This window comes from Pseudophryne corroboree, chromosome 3 (genome assembly GCF_028390025.1).
Source record: "Pseudophryne corroboree isolate aPseCor3 chromosome 3, aPseCor3.hap2, whole genome shotgun sequence".
Taxonomy (NCBI): Eukaryota; Metazoa; Chordata; class Amphibia; order Anura; family Myobatrachidae; genus Pseudophryne; species Pseudophryne corroboree.
Genome location: NC_086446.1, coordinates 8,295,867 through 8,305,947, shown reverse-complemented (window position 1 = coordinate 8,305,947; position 10,081 = coordinate 8,295,867).

The window sequence follows — 10,081 nt, the reverse complement described above, 5'->3', positions numbered from 1 at the left end:
CACTACAGTATAAGAGTGACATAATACCTCAGGTGTGACGCAATATAATAACACTATAGTATAAGAGTGACATATTACCTCAGGTGTGACGCTATATAATAACACTATAGTATAAGAGTGACATATTACCTCAGGTGTGACGCTATATAGTAACACTACAGTATAAGAGTGACACATTACCTCAGGTGTGACGCTATATAATAACACTATAGTATAAGAGTGGCACATCAGCTCAGGTGTGACGCTATATAATAACACTATAGTATAAGAGTGACATTACCTCAGGTGTGACGCTATATAATAACACTATAGTATACGAGTGACATATTACCTCAGGTGTGACGCTATATAATAACACTATAGTATAAGAGTGACATATTACCTCAGGTGTGACGCTATATAATAACACTATAGTATAAGAGTGACATATTGCCTCAGGTGTGACGCTATATAGTAACACTACAGTATAAGAGTGACATATTACCTCAGGTGTGACGTTATATAATAACACTATAGTATAAGAGTGACATATTACCTCAGGTGTGACGCTATATAATAACACTATAGTATAAGAGTGACATATTACCTCAGGTGTGACGCTATATAGTAACACTACAGTATAAGAGTGACATAATACCTCAGGTGTGACGCTATATAATAACACTATAGTATAAGAGTGACATATTACCTCAGGTGTGACGTTATATAATAACACTATAGTATAAGAGTGACATATTACCTCAGGTGTGACGCTATATAATAACACTATAGTATAAGATTGACATAATACCTCAGGTGTGACGCTATATAATAACACTACAGTATAAGAGTGACATATTACCTCAGGTGTGACGCTATATAATAACACTACAGTATAAGAGTGACACATTACCTCAGGTGTGACGCTATATAATAACACTACAGTATAAGAGTGACACAATACCTCAGGTGTGACGCTATATAATAACACTACAGTATAAGAGTGACATAATACCTCAGGTGTGACGCTATATAATAACACTACAGTATAAGAGTGACATATTACCTCAGGTGTGACGCTATATAATAACACTACAGTATAAGAGTGACATATTACCTCAGGTGTGACGCTATATAATAACACTACAGTATAAGAGTGACACATTACCTCAGGTGTGACGCTATATAATAACACTACAGTATAAGAGTGACATAATACCTCAGGTGTGATGCTATATAATAACACTACAGTATAAGAGTGACATAATACCTCAGGTGTGACGCTATATAATAACACTACAGTATAAGAGTGACATATTACCTCAGGTGTGACGCTATATAATAACACTACAGTATAAGAGTGACACATTACCTCAGGTGTGACGCTATATAATAACACTATAGTATAAGAGTGACATATTACCTCAGGTGTGACGCTATATAGTAACACTACAGTATAAGAGTGACACATTACCTCAGGTGTGACGCTATATAATAACACTATAGTATAAGAGTGGCACATCAGCTCAGGTGTGACGCTATATAATAACACTATAGTATAAGAGTGACATTACCTCAGGTGTGACGCTATATAATAACACTACAGTATAAGAGTGACATAATACCTCAGGTGTGACGCTATATAATAACACTACAGTATAAGAGTGACATAATACCTCAGGTGTGACGCTATATAATAACACTACAGTATAAGAGTGACATATTACCTCAGGTGTGACGCTATATAATAACACTACAGTATAAGAGTGACATAATACCTCAGGTGTGACGCTATATAATAACACTACAGTATAAGAGTGACATATTACCTCAGGTGTGACGCTATATAATAACACTACAGTATAAGAGTGACATATTACCTCAGGTGTGACGCTATATAATAACACTACAGTATAAGAGTGACATATTACCTCAGGTGTGACGCTATATAATAACACTACAGTATAAGAGTGACATATTACCTCAGGTGTGACGCTATATAATAACACTACAGTATAAGAGTGACATAATACCTCAGGTGTGACGCTATATAATAACACTACAGTATAAGAGTGACATATTACCTCAGGTGTGACGCTATATAATAACACTACAGTATAAGAGTGACATATTACCTCAGGTGTGACGCTATATAATAACACTACAGTATAAGGAGTGACATAATACCTCAGGTGTGACGCTATATAATAACACTACAGTATAAGAGTGACATAATACCTCAGGTGTGACGCTATATAATAACACTACAGTATAAGAGTGACATAATACCTCAGGTGTGACGCTATATAATAACACTATAGTATAAGAGTGACATATTACCTCAGGTGTGACGCTATATAATAACACTATAGTATAAGAGTGACATATTACCTCAGGTGTGACGCTATATAGTAACACTACAGTATAAGAGTGACACATTACCTCAGGTGTGACGCTATATAATAACACTATAGTATAAGAGTGGCACATCAGCTCAGGTGTGACGCTATATAATAACACTATAGTATAAGAGTGACACATTACCTCAGGTGTGACGCTATATAATAACACTATAGTATACGAGTGACATATTACCTCAGGTGTGACGCTATATAATAACACTATAGTATAAGAGTGACATATTACCTCAGGTGTGACGCTATATAATAACACTACAGTATAAGAGTGACATAATACCTCAGGTGTGACGCTATATAATAACACTACAGTATAAGAGTGACATATTACCTCAGGTGTGACGCTATATAATAACACTACAGTATAAGAGTGACATATTACCTCAGGTGTGACGCTATATAATAACACTACAGTATAAGGAGTGACATAATACCTCAGGTGTGACGCTATATAATAACACTACAGTATAAGAGTGACATAATACCTCAGGTGTGACGCTATATAATAACACTACAGTATAAGAGTGACATAATACCTCAGGTGTGACGCTATATAATAACACTACAGTATAAGAGTGACATAATACCTCAGGTGTGACGCAATATAATAACACTATAGTATAAGAGTGACATATTACCTCAGGTGTGACGCTATATAATAACACTATAGTATAAGAGTGACATATTACCTCAGGTGTGACGCTATATAGTAACACTACAGTATAAGAGTGACACATTACCTCAGGTGTGACGCTATATAATAACACTATAGTATAAGAGTGGCACATCAGCTCAGGTGTGACGCTATATAATAACACTATAGTATAAGAGTGACACATTACCTCAGGTGTGACGCTATATAATAACACTATAGTATACGAGTGACATATTACCTCAGGTGTGACGCTATATAATAACACTATAGTATAAGAGTGACATATTACCTCAGGTGTGACGCTATATAGTAACACTACAGTATAAGAGTGACATATTACCTCAGGTGTGACGCTATATAATAACACTATAGTATAAGAGTGACATATTACCTCAGGTGTGACGCTACATAGTAACACTACAGTATAAGAGTGACATAAAGCCTCAGGTGTGACGCTATATAATAACACTACAGTATAAGAGTGACATATTACCTCAGGTGTGACGCTATATAATAACACTACAGTATAAGAGTGACATAATACCTCAGGTGTGACGCTATATAATAACACTACAGTATAAGAGTGACATATTACCTCAGGTGTGACGCTATATAATAACACTATAGTATAAGAGTGACATATTACCTCAGGTGTGACGCTATATAGTAACACTACAGTATAAGAGTGACACATTACCTCAGGTGTGACGCTATATAATAACACTATAGTATAAGAGTGGCACATCAGCTCAGGTGTGACGCTATATAATAACACTATAGTATAAGAGTGACACATTACCTCAGGTGTGACGCTATATAATAACACTATTGTATACGAGTGACATATTACCTCAGGTGTGACGCTATATAATAACACTATAGTATAAGAGTGACATATTACCTCATGTGTGACGCTATATAGTAACACTACAGTATAAGAGTGACATATTACCTCAGGTGTGACGCTATATAATAACACTATAGTATAAGAGTGACATATTACCTCAGGTGTGACGCTATATAGTAACACTACAGTATAAGAGTGACATAAAGCCTCAGGTGTGACTCTATATAATAACACTATAGTATAAGAGTGACACATTACCTCAGGTGTGACACTATATAATAACACTACAGTATACGAGGGACGTATTACCTCAGGTGTGACGCTATATAATAACACTATAGTATAAGAGTGACATATTACCTCAGGTGTGACGCTATATAATAACACTACAGTATAAGAGTGACATAATACCTCAGGTGTGACGCTATATAATAACACTACAGTATAAGAGTGACATATTACCTCAGGTGTGACGCTATATAATAACACTACAGTATAAGAGTGACATAATACCTCAGGTGTGACGCTATATAATAACACTACAGTATAAGAGTGACATATTACCTCAGGTGTGACGCTATATAATAACACTATAGTATAAGATTGACATATTACCTCAGGTGTGACGCTATATAGTAACACTACAGTATAAGAGTGACACATTACCTCAGGTGTGACGCTATATAATAACACTATAGTATAAGAGTGGCACATCAGCTCAGGTGTGACGCTATATAATAACACTATAGTATACGAGTGACATATTACCTCAAGTGTGACGCTATATAATAACACTATAGTATAAGAGTGACATATTACCTCAGGTGTGACGCTATATAATAACACTATAGTATAAGAGTGACATATTACCTCAGGTGTGACGCTATATAGTAACACTACAGTATAAGAGTGACATAATACCTCAGGTGTGACGCTATATAATAACACTATAGTATAAGAGTGACATATTACCTCAGGTGTGACGTTATATAATAACACTATAGTATAAGAGTGACATAATACCTCAGGTGTGACGCTATATAATAACACTACAGTATAAGAGTGACATATTACCTCAGGTGTGACGCTATATAATAACACTATAGTATAAGAGTGACATTACCTCAGGTGTGACGCTATATAATAACACTATAGTATAAGAGTGACATATTACCTCAGGTGTGACGCTATATAATAACACTATAGTATAAGAGTGACATATTACCTCAGGTGTGACGCTATATAGTAACACTACAGTATAAGAGTGACACATTACCTCAGGTGTGACGCTATATAATAACACTATAGTATAAGAGTGACATTACCTCAGGTGTGACGCTATATAATAACACTATAGTATACGAGTGACATATTACCTCAGGTGTGACGCTATATAATAACACTATAGTATAAGAGTGACATATTACCTCAGGTGTGACGCTATATAGTAACACTACAGTATAAGAGTGACATATTACCTCAGGTGTGACGCTATATAATAACACTATAGTATAAGAGTGACATATTACCTCAGGTGTGACGCTATATAGTAACACTACAGTATAAGAGTGACATAATACCTCAGGTGTGACGCTATATAATAACACTATAGTATAAGAGTGACATATTACCTCAGGTGTGACGTTATATAATAACACTATAGTATAAGAGTGACATATTACCTCAGGTGTGACGCTATATAATAACACTATAGTATAAGAGTGACATAATACCTCAGGTGTGACGCTATATAATAACACTACAGTATAAGAGTGACATATTACCTCAGGTGTGACGCTATATAATAACACTATAGTATAAGAGTGACATTACCTCAGGTGTGACGCTATATAATAACACTATAGTATAAGAGTGACATATTACCTCAGGTGTGACGCTATATAATAACACTATAGTATAAGAGTGACATATTACCTCAGGTGTGACGCTATATAGTAACACTACAGTATAAGAGTGACACATTACCTCAGGTGTGACGCTATATAATAACACTATAGTATAAGAATGGCACATCAGCTCAGGTGTGACGCTATATAATAACACTATAGTATAAGAGTGACATTACCTCAGGTGTGACGCTATATAATAACACTATAGTATACGAGTGACATATTACCTCAGGTGTGACGCTATATAATAACACTACAGTATAAGAGTGACACATTACCTCAGGTGTGACGCTATATAATAATACTATAGTATAAGAGTGACATATTACCTCAGGTGTGACGCTATATAGTAACACTATAGTATAAGAGTGACACATTACCTCAGGTGTGACGCTATATAATAACACTATAGTATAAGAGTGACACATTACCTCAGGTGTGACGCTATATAATAACACTATAGTATAAGAGTGACATATTACCTCAGGTGTGACGCTATATAGTAACACTACAGAATAAGAGTGACATAATACCTCAGGTGTGACGCTATATAATAACACTATAGTATAAGAGTGGCACATCAGCTCAGGTGTGACGCTATATAATAACACTATAGTATAAGAGTGACATTACCTCAGGTGTGACGCTATATAATAACACTATAGTATACGAGTGACATAATACCTCAGGTGTGACGCTATATAATAACACTACAGTATAAGAGTGACATATTACCTCAGGTGTGACGCTATATAATAACACTACAGTATAAGGAGTGACATAATACCTCAGGTGTGACGCTATATAATAACACTACAGTATAAGAGTGACATAATACCTCAGGTGTGACGCTATATAATAACACTACAGTATAAGAGTGACATAATACCTCAGGTGTGACGCTATATAATAACACTACAGTATAAGAGTGACATAATACCTCAGGTGTGACGCTATATAATAACACTATAGTATAAGAGTGACACATTACCTCAGGTGTGACGCTATATAATAACACTATAGTATAAGAGTGACATATTACCTCAGGTGTGACGCTATATAATAACACTATAGTATAAGAGTGACATATTACCTCAGGTGTGACGCTATATAGCAGGCAATCCCAACCACGGTCCTCAAGGCACACCAACAGTGCAGGTTTTAGTGATATCCAGGCTGCAGCACAGATGGTTAAATCAAAATAACTGAGCTACTAATTAAGTCACCTGTGCTGAAGCCTGGATATCACTAAAACCTGCACTGTTGGTGTGCCTTGAGGACCGTGGTTGGGAATGCCTGCTATATAGTAACACTACAGTATAAGAGTGACACATTACCTCAGGTGTGACGCTATATAATAACACTATAGTATAAGAGTGGCACATCAGCTCAGGTGTGACGCTATATAATAACACTATAGTATAAGAGTGACACATTACCTCAGGTGTGACGCTATATAATAACACTATTGTATACGAGTGACATATTACCTCAGGTGTGACGCTATATAATAACACTATAGTATAAGAGTGACATATTACCTCAGGTGTGACGCTATATAGTAACACTACAGTATAAGAGTGACATATTACCTCAGGTGTGACGCTATATAATAACACTATAGTATAAGAGTGACATATTACCTCAGGTGTGACGCTATATAGTAACACTACAGTATAAGAGTGACATAAAGCCTCAGGTGTGACTCTATATAATAACACTATAGTATAAGAGTGACACATTACCTCAGGTGTGACACTATATAATAACACTACAGTATACGAGGGACGTATTACCTCAGGTGTGACGCTATATAATAACACTATAGTATAAGAGTGACATATTACCTCAGGTGTGACGCTATATAATAACACTACAGTATAAGAGTGACATAATACCTCAGGTGTGACGCTATATAATAACACTACAGTATAAGAGTGACATATTACCTCAGGTGTGACGCTATATAATAACACTACAGTATAAGAGTGACATAATACCTCAGGTGTGACGCTATATAATAACACTACAGTATAAGAGTGACATATTACCTCAGGTGTGACGCTATATAATAACACTATAGTATAAGATTGACATATTACCTCAGGTGTGACGCTATATAGTAACACTACAGTATAAGAGTGACACATTACCTCAGGTGTGACGCTATATAATAACACTATAGTATAAGAGTGGCACATCAGCTCAGATGTGACGCTATATAATAACACTATAGTATAAGAGTGACATTAACTCAGGTGTGACGCTATATAATAACACTATAGTATACGAGTGACTTATTACCTCAGGTGTGACGCTATATAATAACACTACAGTATAAGAGTGACACATTACCTCAGGTGTGACGCTATATAATAACACTATAGTATAAGAGTGACATATTACCTCAGGTGTGACGCTATATAGTAACACTACAGTATAAGAGTGACACATTACCTCAGGTGTGACGCTATATAATAACACTATAGTATAAGAGTGGCACATCAGCTCAGGTGTGACGCTATATAATAACACTATAGTATACGAGTGACATATTACCTCAAGTGTGACGCTATATAATAACACTATAGTATAAGAGTGACATATTACCTCAGGTGTGACGCTATATAATAACACTATAGTATAAGAGTGACATATTACCTCAGGTGTGACGCTATATAGTAACACTACAGTATAAGAGTGACATAATACCTCAGGTGTGACGCTATATAATAACACTATAGTATAAGAGTGACATATTACCTCAGGTGTGACGTTATATAATAACACTATAGTATAAGAGTGACATATTACCTCAGGTGTGACGCTATATAATAACACTATAGTATAAGAGTGACATAATACCTCAGGTGTGACGCTATATAATAACACTACAGTATAAGAGTGACATATTACCTCAGGTGTGACGCTATATAATAACACTACAGTATAAGAGTGACATTACCTCAGGTGTGACGCTATATAATAACACTATAGTATAAGAGTGACATATTACCTCAGGTGTGACGCTATATAATAACACTATAGTATAAGAGTGACATATTACCTCAGGTGTGACGCTATATAGTAACACTACAGTATAAGAGTGACACATTACCTCAGGTGTGACGCTATATAATAACACTATAGTATAAGAGTGACATTACCTCAGGTGTGACGCTATATAATAACACTATAGTATACGAGTGACATATTACCTCAGGTGTGACGCTATATAATAACACTACAGTATAAGAGTGACACATTACCTCAGGTGTGACGCTATATAATAACACTACAGTATAAGAGTGACACAATACCTCAGGTGTGACGCTATATAATAACACTACAGTATAAGAGTGACATAATACCTCAGGTGTGACGCTATATAATAACACTACAGTATAAGAGTGACATATTACCTCAGGTGTGACGCTATATAATAACACTACAGTATAAGAGTGACATATTACCTCAGGTGTGACGCTATATAATAACACTACAGTATAAGAGTGACACATTACCTCAGGTGTGACGCTATATAATAACACTACAGTATAAGGAGTGACATAATACCTCAGGTGTGACGCTATATAATAACACTACAGTATAAGAGTGACATAATACCTCAGGTGTGACGCTATATAATAACACTACAGTATAAGAGTGACATAATACCTCAGGTGTGACGCTATATAATAACACTATAGTATAAGAGTGACATATTACCTCAGGTGTGACGCTATATAATAACACTATAGTATAAGAGTGACATATTACCTCAGGTGTGACGCTATATAGTAACACTACAGTATAAGAGTGACACATTACCTCAGGTGTGACGCTATATAATAACACTATAGTATAAGAGTGGCACATCAGCTCAGGTGTGACGCTATATAATAACACTATAGTATAAGAGTGACACATTACCTCAGGTGTGACGCTATATAATAACACTATAGTATACGAGTGACATATTACCTCAGGTGTGACGCTATATAATAACACTATAGTATAAGAGTGACATATTACCTCAGGTGTGACGCTATATAATAACACTACAGTATAAGAGTGACATAATACCTCAGGTGTGACGCTATATAATAACACTACAGTATAAGAGTGACATATTACCTCAGGTGTGACGCTATATAATAACACTACAGTATAAGAGTGACATATTACCTCAGGTGTGACGCTATATAATAACACTACAGTATAAGGAGTGACATAATACCTCAGGTGTGACGCTATATAATAACACTACAGT